This window comes from Hylaeus volcanicus, chromosome 4 (genome assembly GCF_026283585.1).
Source record: "Hylaeus volcanicus isolate JK05 chromosome 4, UHH_iyHylVolc1.0_haploid, whole genome shotgun sequence".
Lineage (NCBI taxonomy): Eukaryota > Metazoa > Arthropoda > Insecta > Hymenoptera > Colletidae > Hylaeus > Hylaeus volcanicus.
In genome coordinates this window covers 3977536-3991445 of record NC_071979.1, presented here as the reverse complement: position 1 = coordinate 3991445, position 13910 = coordinate 3977536, and the positions used below count along the sequence as shown (strand labels likewise).

Below are 13910 nucleotides of genomic sequence, written 5' to 3'. Positions count from 1 at the left end.
GTCAATCGTTTGAAATGAAATTAGAGTACCGTCGTGGACAAACCATTGCTCTTTGTCGGAGAATAGACTAGTGATTCATGGCATATTACGAAAGTGTTTACAAGTACCCGGTAAGGTCGTGCATGAAGTATAAAGCCTCGAAGAAAGTAAACAGTTATGTAGATTCAGTTACGCTAGCACAGTTCGAAACAAGGTCGAATATGACATAAACAGTCCGTGTATACGGATCGATATTTATTGAAACATTAAACTTATTGTATCGTATGATAAACATCGTATAAGAATTTCAAGGTCTGTCATTTTATCGTGCACTATATCTAGGTAGACTTTCTTTATTATTACTCATCAGTACAGTGTCAGTACAGTTTACGATGGAAATATTATCAAGAATAATGTAGTAGATTATTCGACTCTTGTTCGCATAAATTAGTAAATAGTTCTGAATATCCACGTTTAGTGTTATTAAGATTGGGATGTTAATTCTATATATTTTATTAATTGGAGAACGTGTTTTTGAACAGGGTTTAAAGTAGAGATTAAACGGCTTTGTAATAATCTAACTATATATTGTAATATGTATATTAATAATATAAATAAATATTGTAAAGTAATCGAATATTAAATCTTCCTCATCAAGGAACATTATTTCCTACAATAAATATTGGCGATGTGTTCCTGCGGTGTCAGCAAATCAGCTTTAAATAAATCGATTAACAAATCTGGATCGTCGATGATATTGCATTTATTTTCTCCTTACTTACTTGCGATCATCTCTTCCTGTTTACCTGATGAAGTTCTCTTAACAAGTGTCAGCTTGGAATGATTAGCGAAGCGTCCCCCACTGCGCCAACTTAAGTTTCCATTCTTGTTTTCTATTGCCTCTAGGCACTTTCGCTGGAAATGTACACACTCTCGCTGAAGATGCCTTGTTCCTGCTTCAAGATTTGAGCTCTTAATTCCAACATTAACACGTGTCCAAAATCCTCGAAAATTTTTAGTGGAAAATCCAAGCAATTCTTTTAATCCTGTTTTGTTTATAATTCCAGTAAAAATTGATGAAATGCTTCGAAATTTGGCAGAGTTATTACTTCTAATAATAGAGACAACCCCTAAAAATTTCAAATTTTACTAACTTTCACTTACTTACTAAATTTCGAATAATAAATCTGCCAAATTTCAAAGCATTTCATCAATTTTTACTAGAATTATAAACAAAAAAGTAAACGATTAAAATCAAATTCTTCTTTCGTTAACAATTTCCATTTAAAACATTTAAAATAGTGTGACGAAAATATTTTAAGTAGAGAAAGTAACTTGATATTTGCTAAACTGATATATAAAGAGTCACCGCATGTGAAATTTCACGTGGAAAAATTCAACACATTTTAGTTACCAATATTAAAAATTAAGGGTTTGAAGGAATAAAATAAATAAATAAATAAATATTGAGAATTCAAAAGCTTCTTTTAGAGAATCCTGTATATATCACTAACAGCGTAGTTCAAAGGTGTCTCCAGCTCGCGAAAAGTCTCTAAAATTCAACAGGATTAAATTCCCTTGGCCCTTTCCTTCCTAACGAGATTTTGCGAGAGATTTGGCGCTGTGTCGTCCCATTCAGGGGTCGAAGTGAACTCGATCGTACGGAACCGAATTACACGGGCCGTTCACCCGACGTTTCGGTCTGGATCAGTTCTTTCTGAATAAACTCCTTCCTTTTTTTCTTACAACTTTTTTGTCCATTTTCGTTGTTACAGATTTTCATGATGTGGAACAACCACTTGACGTTGTCCACGTTTATCCCAGTTTGGAATGTCCCGGAATTGACGTCACTTTCTACTTTTTGGACACCTAAGGAAGGGAAGTATCGTAATCGAGAAACAGTTTTTTAAGAAAATCCTTTTACGGAAAAACAGGTTCTGATTATTGACACGTTCACCCCGTGGGGGTCATCGGTGACCGGCACTCGACTTGGGTATAGCGCCTCAGGGGTCACCGGTGACCTCCACCACGAAAAATGCATTAAACACAAGTATATAACTCACCTTGTCTACTGTAGATAATATTTGAACGTAATACACATCGCATAAATAAAATATATACAGAGCGAGTGAGCGAGTAAGATTTGTTTTTGCTTTTAATGATACCAAGGTATGTCATAGATGATAGACAAGAATTTATTGTGTATATTCAAAGCCGTTGGCGCTTTTTAAATGGAATGGAGTATTTTTATTATTGTAATATTATAATATATTGACAGTGTATGTTGGATTATGATTTTATAAGAATCGTTTCTCATAAGGTCACCATATTCAGGTTAAAATATTATTAGATGTTTGAATTTGTCGTGACGTCAAATTATAAAGTTAAAAATACATATGTAATTTTCAAGTATCTATATTTTGAAAACAACACCAATTAACTTTTCTTATCGTGTGTTATATAAACATCAACATTACGTCCAAATTAACATTTTTTAAACATACTTCATCGTTCGATTCGGCAGACAAGCTATTAAAAATATATAAATTTAATTATTACCAAACAAAATAAAGCACTTGAATTGAGAACAAGTTTCCATAGATATTGATTTTTCACGGACTACTACTTCCGAGAAGCACTTCTCGTGATTACTCGGAGATTGCTTATTTGAATAACTTGAAAATATTCCAGTTTATCAGCATTCTTTACCGTTGCATTTACGTTTTTTCTTTTTGTTTCATTGATACCTGGTTGTGGAAAGCTTTAGGAGCTGTATAATAAGCTCGCGGCGCTATTGAAATAAGGAAATAAGGAAGAAATGGATTTCCTTGTCGGGCTATTGATCTCACAGTAGAAACTGTGCAAAAAGTTCATTAGCGTCGAAGAAAGCGGAGTCTCGTGAATCGCGGTAAATTAAAGATGAATTCATCGTGCCTAACGAGGACCTGGACATCGCAATTCCTTTGCACAAGTTTTTGCTCGACGGCGACATGTTCGCGCGAAGTAACGATTCTTCACTTCAGTGTTTTATTCCTTACGACTCGTTCCGTTAGAAATTAGTATCGACTGATGCGTCAATCAATTTAGCGACAATTCTGAATTTCGTTGTCAATCAAAAATCGTCCTTCTATTTTTTACATTTTTGTGTGCATATTCAATTTGAAATCGTAACGATCGTTTTTCTTAGGAAATGGATTTCTCGTTCGACCTTTATAGTTTCCTTAATTTGTTCGGATAGTAAACTTTATGGTCACCGTGTGTATCCTTCCGAAGAATCGGAGATGTTTTACGACGGTATTTATTTCGAGCCAGCACTAATGAAGAACGCCCTTTGTTACCCCTTCTTCAATTACCGCGTTGGCTAGGAGGCTTTATAGCCGAAATCTTGGACGAAAATCTTCCGAGTATGAGCTGGGAAAGCAGCGTTAATGGATTTCAATCGCACAATGCGTAATTGCACCGAAATTTATATGCGAATGCTGAGAGCCATGTTTCGCGCGGTGGATGGGTCTTCTACCGAGGAATGAACAAAGAAAATAAAATACAACGTTTACGTGAAAACTCAGGTTTAACTATCGACTTTAAACTATCATTTTGAATTATTTGTTGATGAATTGTTTGTTTTGAAAGTGGCATGAACCACTTTGGTTTTAAATTGAAATATTTAAGAGTTACATAGATATAATGTTATAATTAATAACGAAATAAATAGCTCAATTGAACTGTCAAGTATCAAAGTTTCAGCTACGAGGCTAATGTAAAGAGAATACCTCGAATTCTCCTTATTTCGTCAGTTTGTTAATTTAACTCTCATTCCAAAACATAGGAAAAAGGTTTATTTTCTTCTCGAAAAGGAATGGGACAAACTTGAATAACATTTTGACTTTTCATAATTTTAATAATTCTTATGTAATATATTCTAGCAATGAACAGTTAATTAAAAACGTTTCGAACATTTATTTAGGATACTCCTTAGTGTTGCAAGTTGTTCATATATATCACAACAAATAAATTATGTGCAGCGAGAAATATTACAGAGGAGTGATGACATGAAATTATTTTTTAATAAAACGTACTCATCTCTCTAATAAGAATTAAAAATACTGGTTTTTTTTTTTTAAAGGATACAGTATTAACAGATAGTGTGTCTACTATTATTATACGGCGAAACATTAAAATAAAGGGTGCGCTAGAAGAAATCACCAATATTAATTGCTACTTCAATTTTTAACATATGGAACTCAGTACAGCGGACCAAGTACAACAGTTCTTTAACATATGCACGAGGTGTAGATCAAGATTAATGATCAAACGAAAGCTAACGAAAGATAATTAATGGTCTATACGTGTCAACACGATTTTCAAAGTTCAACATTTAGTTTGATGAATTAGTCCATGTTATTCGTAAGTAGGTTACGGAAGTTTTTTAAACGTCTTTCATTCGCAACTGTTTTCCATAAAATGAAATTATTAACGTTCACTAGTTCGATCACGTATTTTAATGTCAGTTACGTAATGCAATAAAAAAAACTATGAATTCACAAACAAGAAAACGTCAATGACCTTGAGTGAAATCTCCTTAAAAAATGAGACGTTGGGCAAAAAAAAAATTGCAGCTTATGGGCTCCTCTGTACCATTCAAATTGCATGTAAAATATTTATAGTATAACCACAATCGAAAGAGACATTCAGATGGTCAAGTTTAGGTTGTACACCCTGCACAGGATGTCCCAGAATTAAAGAACCGGAAATAGGGGTAGCTGAGACGATTCTGAAGCACAATTTCCTTTGCAAAAATATCGGATGGTGCATCGTTTTTGAATTATTAACAAAAAACCACTGACCAATCACAGCGCTCGAGTAGCCCTGAGGTAGCCAACCAGTCCTGGCTCGAGTCTATGCTCTCGCGACTGAGCGCGCGTGAATGGGACGCTGTGATTGGTCGGTGTTTATTTCATTAATAATTCAAAAACTAAGCAACATCCGATATTTTTGCAAAGGAAATTCTCGTTCAGAATCGTCTCAGCTACACCCCATTTTCGGTTCTTACACTGATTCTGGGACACCCTGTATAAGTTTCTTTAACGAGAGTTGCCGCGAATAGTATTAGCACCGTTCAATCAGTTTGGGAACTTTATGACCAAACTGTAGCACTGTTACATTTTCATTAGCATTATCTGACCGTTGTTAGAAGATTTACGTTTAATTTGCTCCTCGAACTTCTCGAGTTCTTCGGGAACTGTATTTGAATAATACTGCTAGGCGCATCTCCACTTCGCCACGTAGGATTCTTTCCATGAATATTGCGTATATACAACGTTTTCTTGCATTTCGAAGTAACGATATCGATTATCTCGTTACAAGACTGGAGCAAGATAAGACTCCTCGTACGGGAAGATTTACATGTTTCAAGTCGGCGTTTCCAATCGCTCTCATGTATCAGGAGGATTATATCGGACTGAACATCTACCGGTTCGCCAAAATAGGTTACAGAAAGACGTTGAAGCTTTTTGTTACCTAATCCCTTAGAGCTGTGCTTCTTAAACTTTTTTCATTCGCGACCCGATTTATGATTGTGATTTGTGATTGTGAGAGAAAAAAAGTGTCGAACAAGTGTCTAAAATTGACCAAATTGTTTTTTTTTTCAAAATGTGCGTTTTTGAATGGACTTTACGAAAAAAATTAATACAAATCTTAAAAACATAAATTTTTCGAATTTCGACATTTTTCACTTTTTTCGCAAGTCCCATCATGGGCCGAATTTTTGTTCTATTTGTTTCTTTAATTAAAAATATCTTTTCTCCATTTTTCCGCAATTTATATATGTTCATATATCAATACAAAATGTTTCTTATCTTTTCAAACAAAGCTCACTCACGAACCGTGCGCATTTCCAAAAAATGCTTACCCGTGAAAGGGTTAAACATGTTCACATTCTCGATAATTCAACTGTTCATTGCGCGCTACATTTACGAATGTCAATATTTGATTAATCCTTCTGTACGAACCAATGCAGGTGATTTCCCAACCACTTTGCACATCATCTTCCTTCAAAAATACGTTTCGTTACGCTATCTTCGCAGCTGAAATCGCTACGACGATCGTCGTTGCAACCGCCGTACAAGATTGCACCTGGAAAGATTGCATTTAGTAATACCGATTCACGCGTGTAAGTATATATCCTTTTCGCGTTCTCACGTAGCGGGCCGCGAATCGTGACTGCCGATCCCAGCTTGTTCTTATCCAGAAAAGAAAAAAAAGTAGAGCTGTCAGACGAACGAGCCATCCCGTTCGCTGTAACCGGGAGGCTTAATAGGAAGATCGGCCAAAGATCTTAGACGTCGCTCGGTACGCGTCATAAGGCTCGTGGCTGTACGCAGATCGACTAATGTGAGAAATTCCGCGCCGAATGCAGACGGAACGCATTCTGAGCCGGCAACATCCACGTTGTGTAATTGGGCCGATGCGAAGAAGAGAACGTTGTTAACATCTCGCGACTTGTGAACGCGACATGCGAACTCTGTGAAAAATAAACGACTTTGTCTAGGAATCGGTGGTGTCGCTGAATATTTTTAGGATCTTAGAAGAGACAGCGTTTTTGGTCTCTCAGTTTTAGTCGAATATATGTTAACTAGATATGACGTAGAATAAAATGTTTGATTGGTTTAACACGTTGACTGCCGCGCGCATTTTACATGGTTTGCCCATGGCACCAATAAGGATTTTTTATTATGCGATGTATATTAAGTTAAAATATTATCTACAGCAAATAAGGTGAGTTATATAATGGTGCTCAATTATCAAGGTTTGTTTTTTCGTCTTATACGTATCAGGAAATGGAGTTACTTTGCATCAAAATCTGAGAAAAATCACATAACTAATTTATAGTAAGATTGATACAAAATATATCCTATAATCTACAAAATTAATACATTGTATGGATTTTAATATTTTCATAAACACGTCGTTGAATGTCTGAGATAGAATCACGAAATTGTTTAATCCTTCATTTATCTGTTGCCTATTTACTCTAAATAACCGTGTTTGTATCGACTACACGCATTGTTAATTTGGTCTTTTAACTTATAAATATCATCAGTGACGAAGTATCGTCCAATTAGGGTAGTGGATAATCACAGACGAATACGGAATAAACTATATCAATTACTTTCACTACTTAGAATTCAATTTAAAAATTCAACACGGTGGATCCAATGTGGCGAAACACAATGAAAAATTATACAATTTAGATGGACTTTAGAGATTATTTATTTGTAGATTATTATATATACTATAGATTCTGAAAAATATTTTAGTACGTACTTAATAAACATCCAAAGAATTGTTTCGATATTGACGATAGTTGAATAGAAAATAATTTTTTTCCTCTAAAATGTTTCATTCTTGATCATTTGTTTATTTATAGAAATTGTGCAAGTAAGAATTTACGGTTTAATTTCGTTCATTTGTAACATAGGTACCATCTCACATTTTCAAACGTCTTTCGATAAAAAGTAAGAGAAGGAATAGATGTTCACCGCGAAGTTTTTACCACTCGCAAAATATGAAAAAATGTATTATATTTGGAGAGCGACGATGGACACATAAATTCCTCCAACGGGAACTCTCCAGAGAGATCAACTACGGTTTCCCAATACTGGAAACTTCAACGAATGAGCGCAGGGTGGTGTGTGGCGGAACGAGTCTCCTCGAAGGCCGCATCCGTTCACCCAACTCGGAAATATGCTTCTATTCATTTCATAACATTGCTCGTATTAGAGCTTTAAACTCGGAATTTCCAAATGAAAAATCTCAAGAATTCGTTCAAATGATAAGATAAGATGAAGTTACCTTTTATTGAAATCTGAAGAAGATTATTCCAACTTCCTCATGATGTAAAATCACATAATCAATTCATATTGGAATTTATATAAAAATATTTCGTAAGATGCAAAACATTCTCTGGAGCTTAATATTTTCATGAATATTATGTTGTATATGTGAAATAGAATTAAAGAATTGCCTAATCGTTTATTTTTCTATAATATTAATTGTCCTCGGTAACAATTTTTGTTCCAACTATTTCCATTTTTCATTTATTAACTCGTAGATATCAAATGGAATTTTATTTTGTTTATTACTGTATTTAAAAGAAAGATAATTAGAAGTGAATACATTTATTACTTAAGTGCACGTAGTATCTGTCGTGTTATGTCAGAAATTTGATAAAAGTAGGTACACCTTCTATTTAAGTAAAATTTCAAATTGTAATATAGAATTGAATAGAATATTAAAATCATAAAAATCAAATAATAAAATACTGAAAAATTATACATCTATTAATGCCTTAATCTGTATTGCAATTGTTACTTTATACTCTGCTCTATCAAATTATTAAATGTATTTCCAGAATATTGAAAGAAAATGTAATTCAACCTTGTTTAAACTGTCGCAGTAATCACAGAAGAAATATTTTTTTTAAAAGAATCACGATTTTTTATCGTTTCTCACTACTGAATTAATTAATTACAGGACAAACCACTGATACTACATTAATTTCATAATTTAATATTAATAATTATATTTATAAATATAGTTTTTAATAGTTGTATTTATAAATTAAATAACAAAAAAATTAAAGACTCAACTATCTATAATTTAAGTATTCAGAATGATTATAATAAATAGTAAGAAGTGTAAAATAAATTTTGATCGACATTCTTTAATCAAGCAATAAAGTACAAGTTCTGGATAGAATAATTGTACACATTAAAACTAATTGGGGACTAAATCGAACACCAATAGTTTCCAATGCTACATTTCTAACTGCAGAAAATCAGAACACCGCCAAATTCGTGCCCAGGCCCTACGATATTATTAATTAATTCTGGTAGTCAATATTGATTTAAGTTACTCGAGAAGTTAAAATAGCCTCTACTGGCTATTCAATTCTCCCTTCCACTCGCGAATCCAGCCAATCAGCTCTGAACCGAATTGATCAATGATTCTTTGGTTCAGGTTATTCTGGAGATTATTCTAGAGATTATAAACGGATCGAACAGAAACGAGGAGAGACAGATTTTAGAAGCCATAAAATAAATTTAGATTAGTGATTCTATGAATTCTTTATACTCCAATTTTAATCCTTCACCGCTAGATTTAAAAAAAATCCACGAATTAGAAGAAAACATCCTACATTAATACATATTAACGAAGGCTAATATTAACATGTCCATACTATTGAAATATATATCAATAGCTTTGACCATTTTCCAAAATTAAATCGTACGTAGGCAACCAACAGTTAGGATATTCCAGGAGGTCAGGATTAGAATTAAAATATTAATAAATAGACTTCCGGTAGATAAAGTGTTACTTTATGAATAATTTAGCTTTTGTTGCAATAACTTTAATTCTATTCAAAGTTCTATTCATTTCACTTAATCTTCAGTTAATCTTTGAGATTAACCGAGAAACTTAAATCCTGTTTCTTAATTAGAAATGGTTAATCAAAATATTCTAACAAGTCAGTTTCATCGTGCGTTTAAAAATAAACTGAACCACTTAACGAAGTAAATCTAGCGTATTTCCATTTTGCTGCATTGATTTCAACCATGCATTTGCAATTAATTAAGCACATCGTGTAATCTGTAATTGTAATCTGTAAAATACGTTGTCCATTTTTACTATGTAAAGTGTTAAGGAATTCGGATAATCGGGATACGGATACGGGCGTCTCTCCTGTACTTATCAATAAAATGAAAGGAACTTTTGGGACAACCTAATATTTAAGAATATAGTTGGTGCTATACAGTGGTGGGCAAAACCCTTGGTTTCGAATAAATCTGAAGTTTGTCGATATGTTTGTCTCGTTTCCTCTTTTGAACATTTTCCAGAGAAAGAAACGAGACAAACACATCGGCAAACTTCAGATTCATTCGAAGCCTAGGGTTTTGCCCATCTCTGGTGCTATAGGTTCACTCCGCCAGTGTGTACGAAACAATAACGTACGACCTACACCACGTACTCCGAATATTAATGGCGGTCGTACGCGATGCTTGGAGAGTGAGAAAACAGGTAAACCTAGGACATAGTTAGGGTATGATCGTACCTGGACTCTATAACCAGCTCAAGAATAGCGAGATAAAAGCGGCAGGTAACGTCGAAGCCAGCTTATTTGAAGAACATACAAATAATAGAACGTCATAATATTAAGGAATTCAGATAATGGGGGAAGAAACTTTTGGGACAACCTAATATTTAAAAATATAGGTGGTGCTATAGTTACACTCCGCCAGTGTGTACGAAACAATAACGTACGACCTACCACGTACTCCGAATATTAATGGCGGTCATACGCGATGCTTGGGGAGTGAGAAAACAGGTGAACCTAGGACATAGTTAGGGTATGATCGTACCTGGACTCTATAACCAGCTCAAGAATAGCGAGATAAAAGCGGCAGGTAACGTCGAAGCCAGCTTAGTTGAAGAACACTGGGCAACGCGTTCGCCACGGTCGAGAACCCCTTTTTCTCGGCGCAGTCAGCAGCCCACAGTCGTACAGGTGAGGCTCATATCGACCTGCCGCCAGAAATACCGCGCAGCATCGACCGTCGTTGTTATACCTGGTTGTGTTTCCTCTTCCCCCGGGGCCGTGCCACCCCCGGCGGGGCGGCACGAGGGGCGAGAAGCGGGCAGCGGGGGATGCAGATAGTTGGTACGACGGTGGAGGGTTTGGGGGCTGACGCACGGCCTCGGTGCCGCGGCCAATCCCTGGATCCTGGAAACCGCGGCTGCGCCCTGTCGTGATTTTCCTCCCCGGTCGCAGGGTTCATGGGGATGGAAAGGGGGTAACGTACAACACGGTGGCGGGGAGGACTTCGAGGGCAGACGTTTCAAAGCCAGCCCAACGAAGAGACACACCGAGACGCCCCTGTCATCGGGAGCCCTTCGGTCTCAGTAAGTATTCCGAATGACTCTCTCTATTCGCACGTACGTACTCTTCTTGCACGCACCCGCTCGCCTTTCACCCTTTCCTTTCCACCCTGGCATTATCAACGAACGTACCTCGAATTCTTTCCACCATGACCTTCGATCGGCGGTGTCGAGATCGCCGGTAGCTCGCTCTAGAGGTTCGCGGTATCATCGATGGTATCAATTGTTTACGAGGCCATCGATTTCTTTTCGATCGTTCCCCATCGAGCAGACATTACGCCCGCGAAGCTGTTTCCTAATTCATCGGATACGTGAATTTTTCAGTGCACCCAATCGTCCCCCCGGTGCCCTGTTCCTTTCGAGTGACGGTGTCTATGTTCGAGGCGACCGTGTTCATGAATGGTCGAGCGACTTTTCATGCTTCGAGTGAAACGACGTGGTTCTTAAAGGACCTTGTTCCTCTCGCGTTGATCCATTTTCGTTTAATCGAAACGGAAGGGACCGAACGTTACATAACATATTATGCTGCAACGTAGACGTAGAGTTTGAACGCCGAGCTGTTTCCAGTGGCTGACTCTATCGTTTAACCGGAGAAATCTTTGCGACGCGATACAACTGTAATTCAAAAGTTAAACCGTTTCGATTGCTGCGAGTTGCATTGTTGGATTGAAATTAATGTAAATAATACGTGGCCACCAAATAACCGTACCGCAGCCTGGTAGGCTATGGGGAATTACCTTGGGAAGACACGCACATGTGTAATGTCCAGTGTTCTTCAAACGGAAAGTAAAGAAGGCACCGGATGTTATAGATAGCTGTATAAATTCTAAGTATAGATTGTTCACTGGTAACGCGTGCATAAGATAATAGGTAGGTTAGGGAAAATTGTGTCGGTATCGAAGAAGGAATGAACAAAAATGTGATTATTATCGATGTGCTATAGGCCGAGGGGGAATACGCTAAGGACCGACAATTCTTTGATTACTTCTCCGTGGAATTGCGAGCCATTTTTTTCTGCGTAATCTCCGTAACCGAGAACATAATAATAATCGATGTATTGAATTTTGTTTGTTTCTTTTGTTTCAAGTCGCATGCTTCCTTGGAATATTGGCGATCGTACTATTTATACACAGTGACCTGTTATTTATTCGACAGCGTATTCTTAAGATTTAGGGTAAAACGTTCAGTCAGTGCGGTTATATAAGATTCATTATTTCTTTTTCTCTCAGGAACGCCAACGTATTTTTGCGCCATTTGACGTCATCGGGCAGTCGTTGGATGGCCCTTGGTTGATTTAATATTCTCCTTACCTCTTCTTACCTTCTGCATTCGATTAACCTCACTCGAGGTATTAGTGACCACAGTCGCGTAGCTTTTTAAATTTACGTTTATATAACACGTAGCTTCGTAATTTCAGTCGCTGACTGAACAGATACTTCAAATTAATGATAAGAAGTTTATTCGATGAAGTTGTGTGAGATTGAGTATTTCTATTATTTTTTTATCAAAAATTCTAATGTATTTTTAATAATTTTTCACGATTCGAAGTTGTCAGATTGTCGTTGGTTGGTCCTTGGTTGATTTAATACTCCCCTTACCTCTTCGTACCTTCTGCATTCGATTAACCTCACTTGGGGTATCAGCCCTTAATCACCCTAAGTTTCAAATTTGATGCCGGACTTTTAAATCGAATTGTAATTGGTTTGTTGCACTCGCAATTGGTTTGCTTTTAATATTTGGCTGTATGTATGTTACCATTGCACAATGTTATTTCGAACAAAAGTTAAAAAAATAAACTTTAACTGTGAAAATTGTTCAAATAATAACTACATTGATACTTTTTTAAATTTAATTTGGAAAATCAGGCATCCAAGAATTAATGGTCAAAGTCGTGTAGTGTATTTATATTTATATACATGTAGCTTTGTAATTTGAGTCGTAACAGATATTTCAAATTAAGGATAAGAAGTTTATTCGATGAAGTTGTGTAAGACTATTCCTGTTTTTTTAAAAAAAAATACTAACGTATTTGTTCTCGATTTGAGGTCATCGGGCAGTCGTTGGATGGTCTTTGATTTATTTATTAGTGGCGATAGTCATGCAGTACCCCTATTTCTATTTACATAACATATAGCTTCATCATTTGATTTGTAATAAATCCTTCAGATTGATGTGGAAGATATTTCGACAGTGAAGTTACACAAGATTATTCCAATTTCGTTAAGTCAATCGACGTCATTCAGTCGTTGGACGACCCTTGGTTAATTTACTTCATCGAACTGTCCGCATTTCACTAAAATATGTTAGATCTTTAAAATCGCAACTCTTTCTTATTAATTTTTCTTCATTAGGTATGCATGTTCAATTCTATTTCCGTCCTCGTGAGCTTGATGTAACTGTTGTTGAAGGTCCCTTAACGTGTAGGTATTGTTAGACTGCCTATGTTCACGCAAATTCATATTTTTACAGATCCAACCGAAAAATTAATATTTAAATAAAAGTCGTACTCCCTCCACAGTATAATATGTAATTTATCACTACCTTTTTGTATATTTTTTCACTTATGCACATTCTCCTACATTTTCTCATATTTTCACTTGCCATAAGCGTAGCAACGCTTACGATTTAGTTAGCGCATAACGCGCTGTCTCAACACTCCTTTTCACAAAGTCTCCTTACATTCTGACCCACAACATTTCAATGCCACCATAACAATTGCAATTCGTGTTTTTGAAAAATGGGACGTCCGCGTGTTTGTTTTCAGGCTCGGTTTTGACTTTGACTGAAAAGGTGGAGGGCCCAGGGACGCGGGGAGCCAAGGAGTCGTTGAACGACTCGAAGGACGAGGACGGACCGGACGTTGGCACAACTCTGAGTAACTTGTTCTCCGGACTTCCAGCTTTGGCGGGTCCCCAACGCCTCGCCAACTCCCTCAGGCAGAAGTTCGCCAATAACTCCGGTAAGTTGACGAATTTTCTTCGGTCCACGGCGTTCCC

The 13910-nt window shown here is 36.4% G+C and overlaps 1 protein-coding gene and 1 long non-coding RNA gene across 5 annotated transcripts in view; one reads left to right on the top strand and one right to left on the bottom strand.

Moving 5' to 3' along the window:
- Nucleotides 1-361: 361 nt before the first annotated feature.
- Nucleotides 362-10525, bottom strand: LOC128875943 (uncharacterized). Its single transcript, XR_008456912.1, has 3 exons — nucleotides 10398-10525; nucleotides 1494-1848; nucleotides 362-932 (listed from the first exon to the last, which is right to left on the bottom strand). It is a non-coding gene; the product is annotated as an uncharacterized LOC128875943 (long non-coding RNA).
- A 22-nt stretch (nucleotides 10526-10547) lies between these two features.
- LOC128875942 (vesicular acetylcholine transporter) overlaps nucleotides 10548-13910 on the top strand; it is a 128134-nt gene continuing 124771 nt past the window's right edge. For 2 of the 4 annotated variants that reach the window (XM_054121983.1, XM_054121982.1), the window contains exons 1-2: nucleotides 10548-10938; nucleotides 13679-13873. The gene's annotated coding sequence lies outside the window, so the exon portion shown is untranslated. The remainder of the gene's footprint in view (nucleotides 10939-13678; nucleotides 13874-13910) is intronic. The other 2 variants (XM_054121984.1, XM_054121985.1) reach the window with 1 other exon arrangement.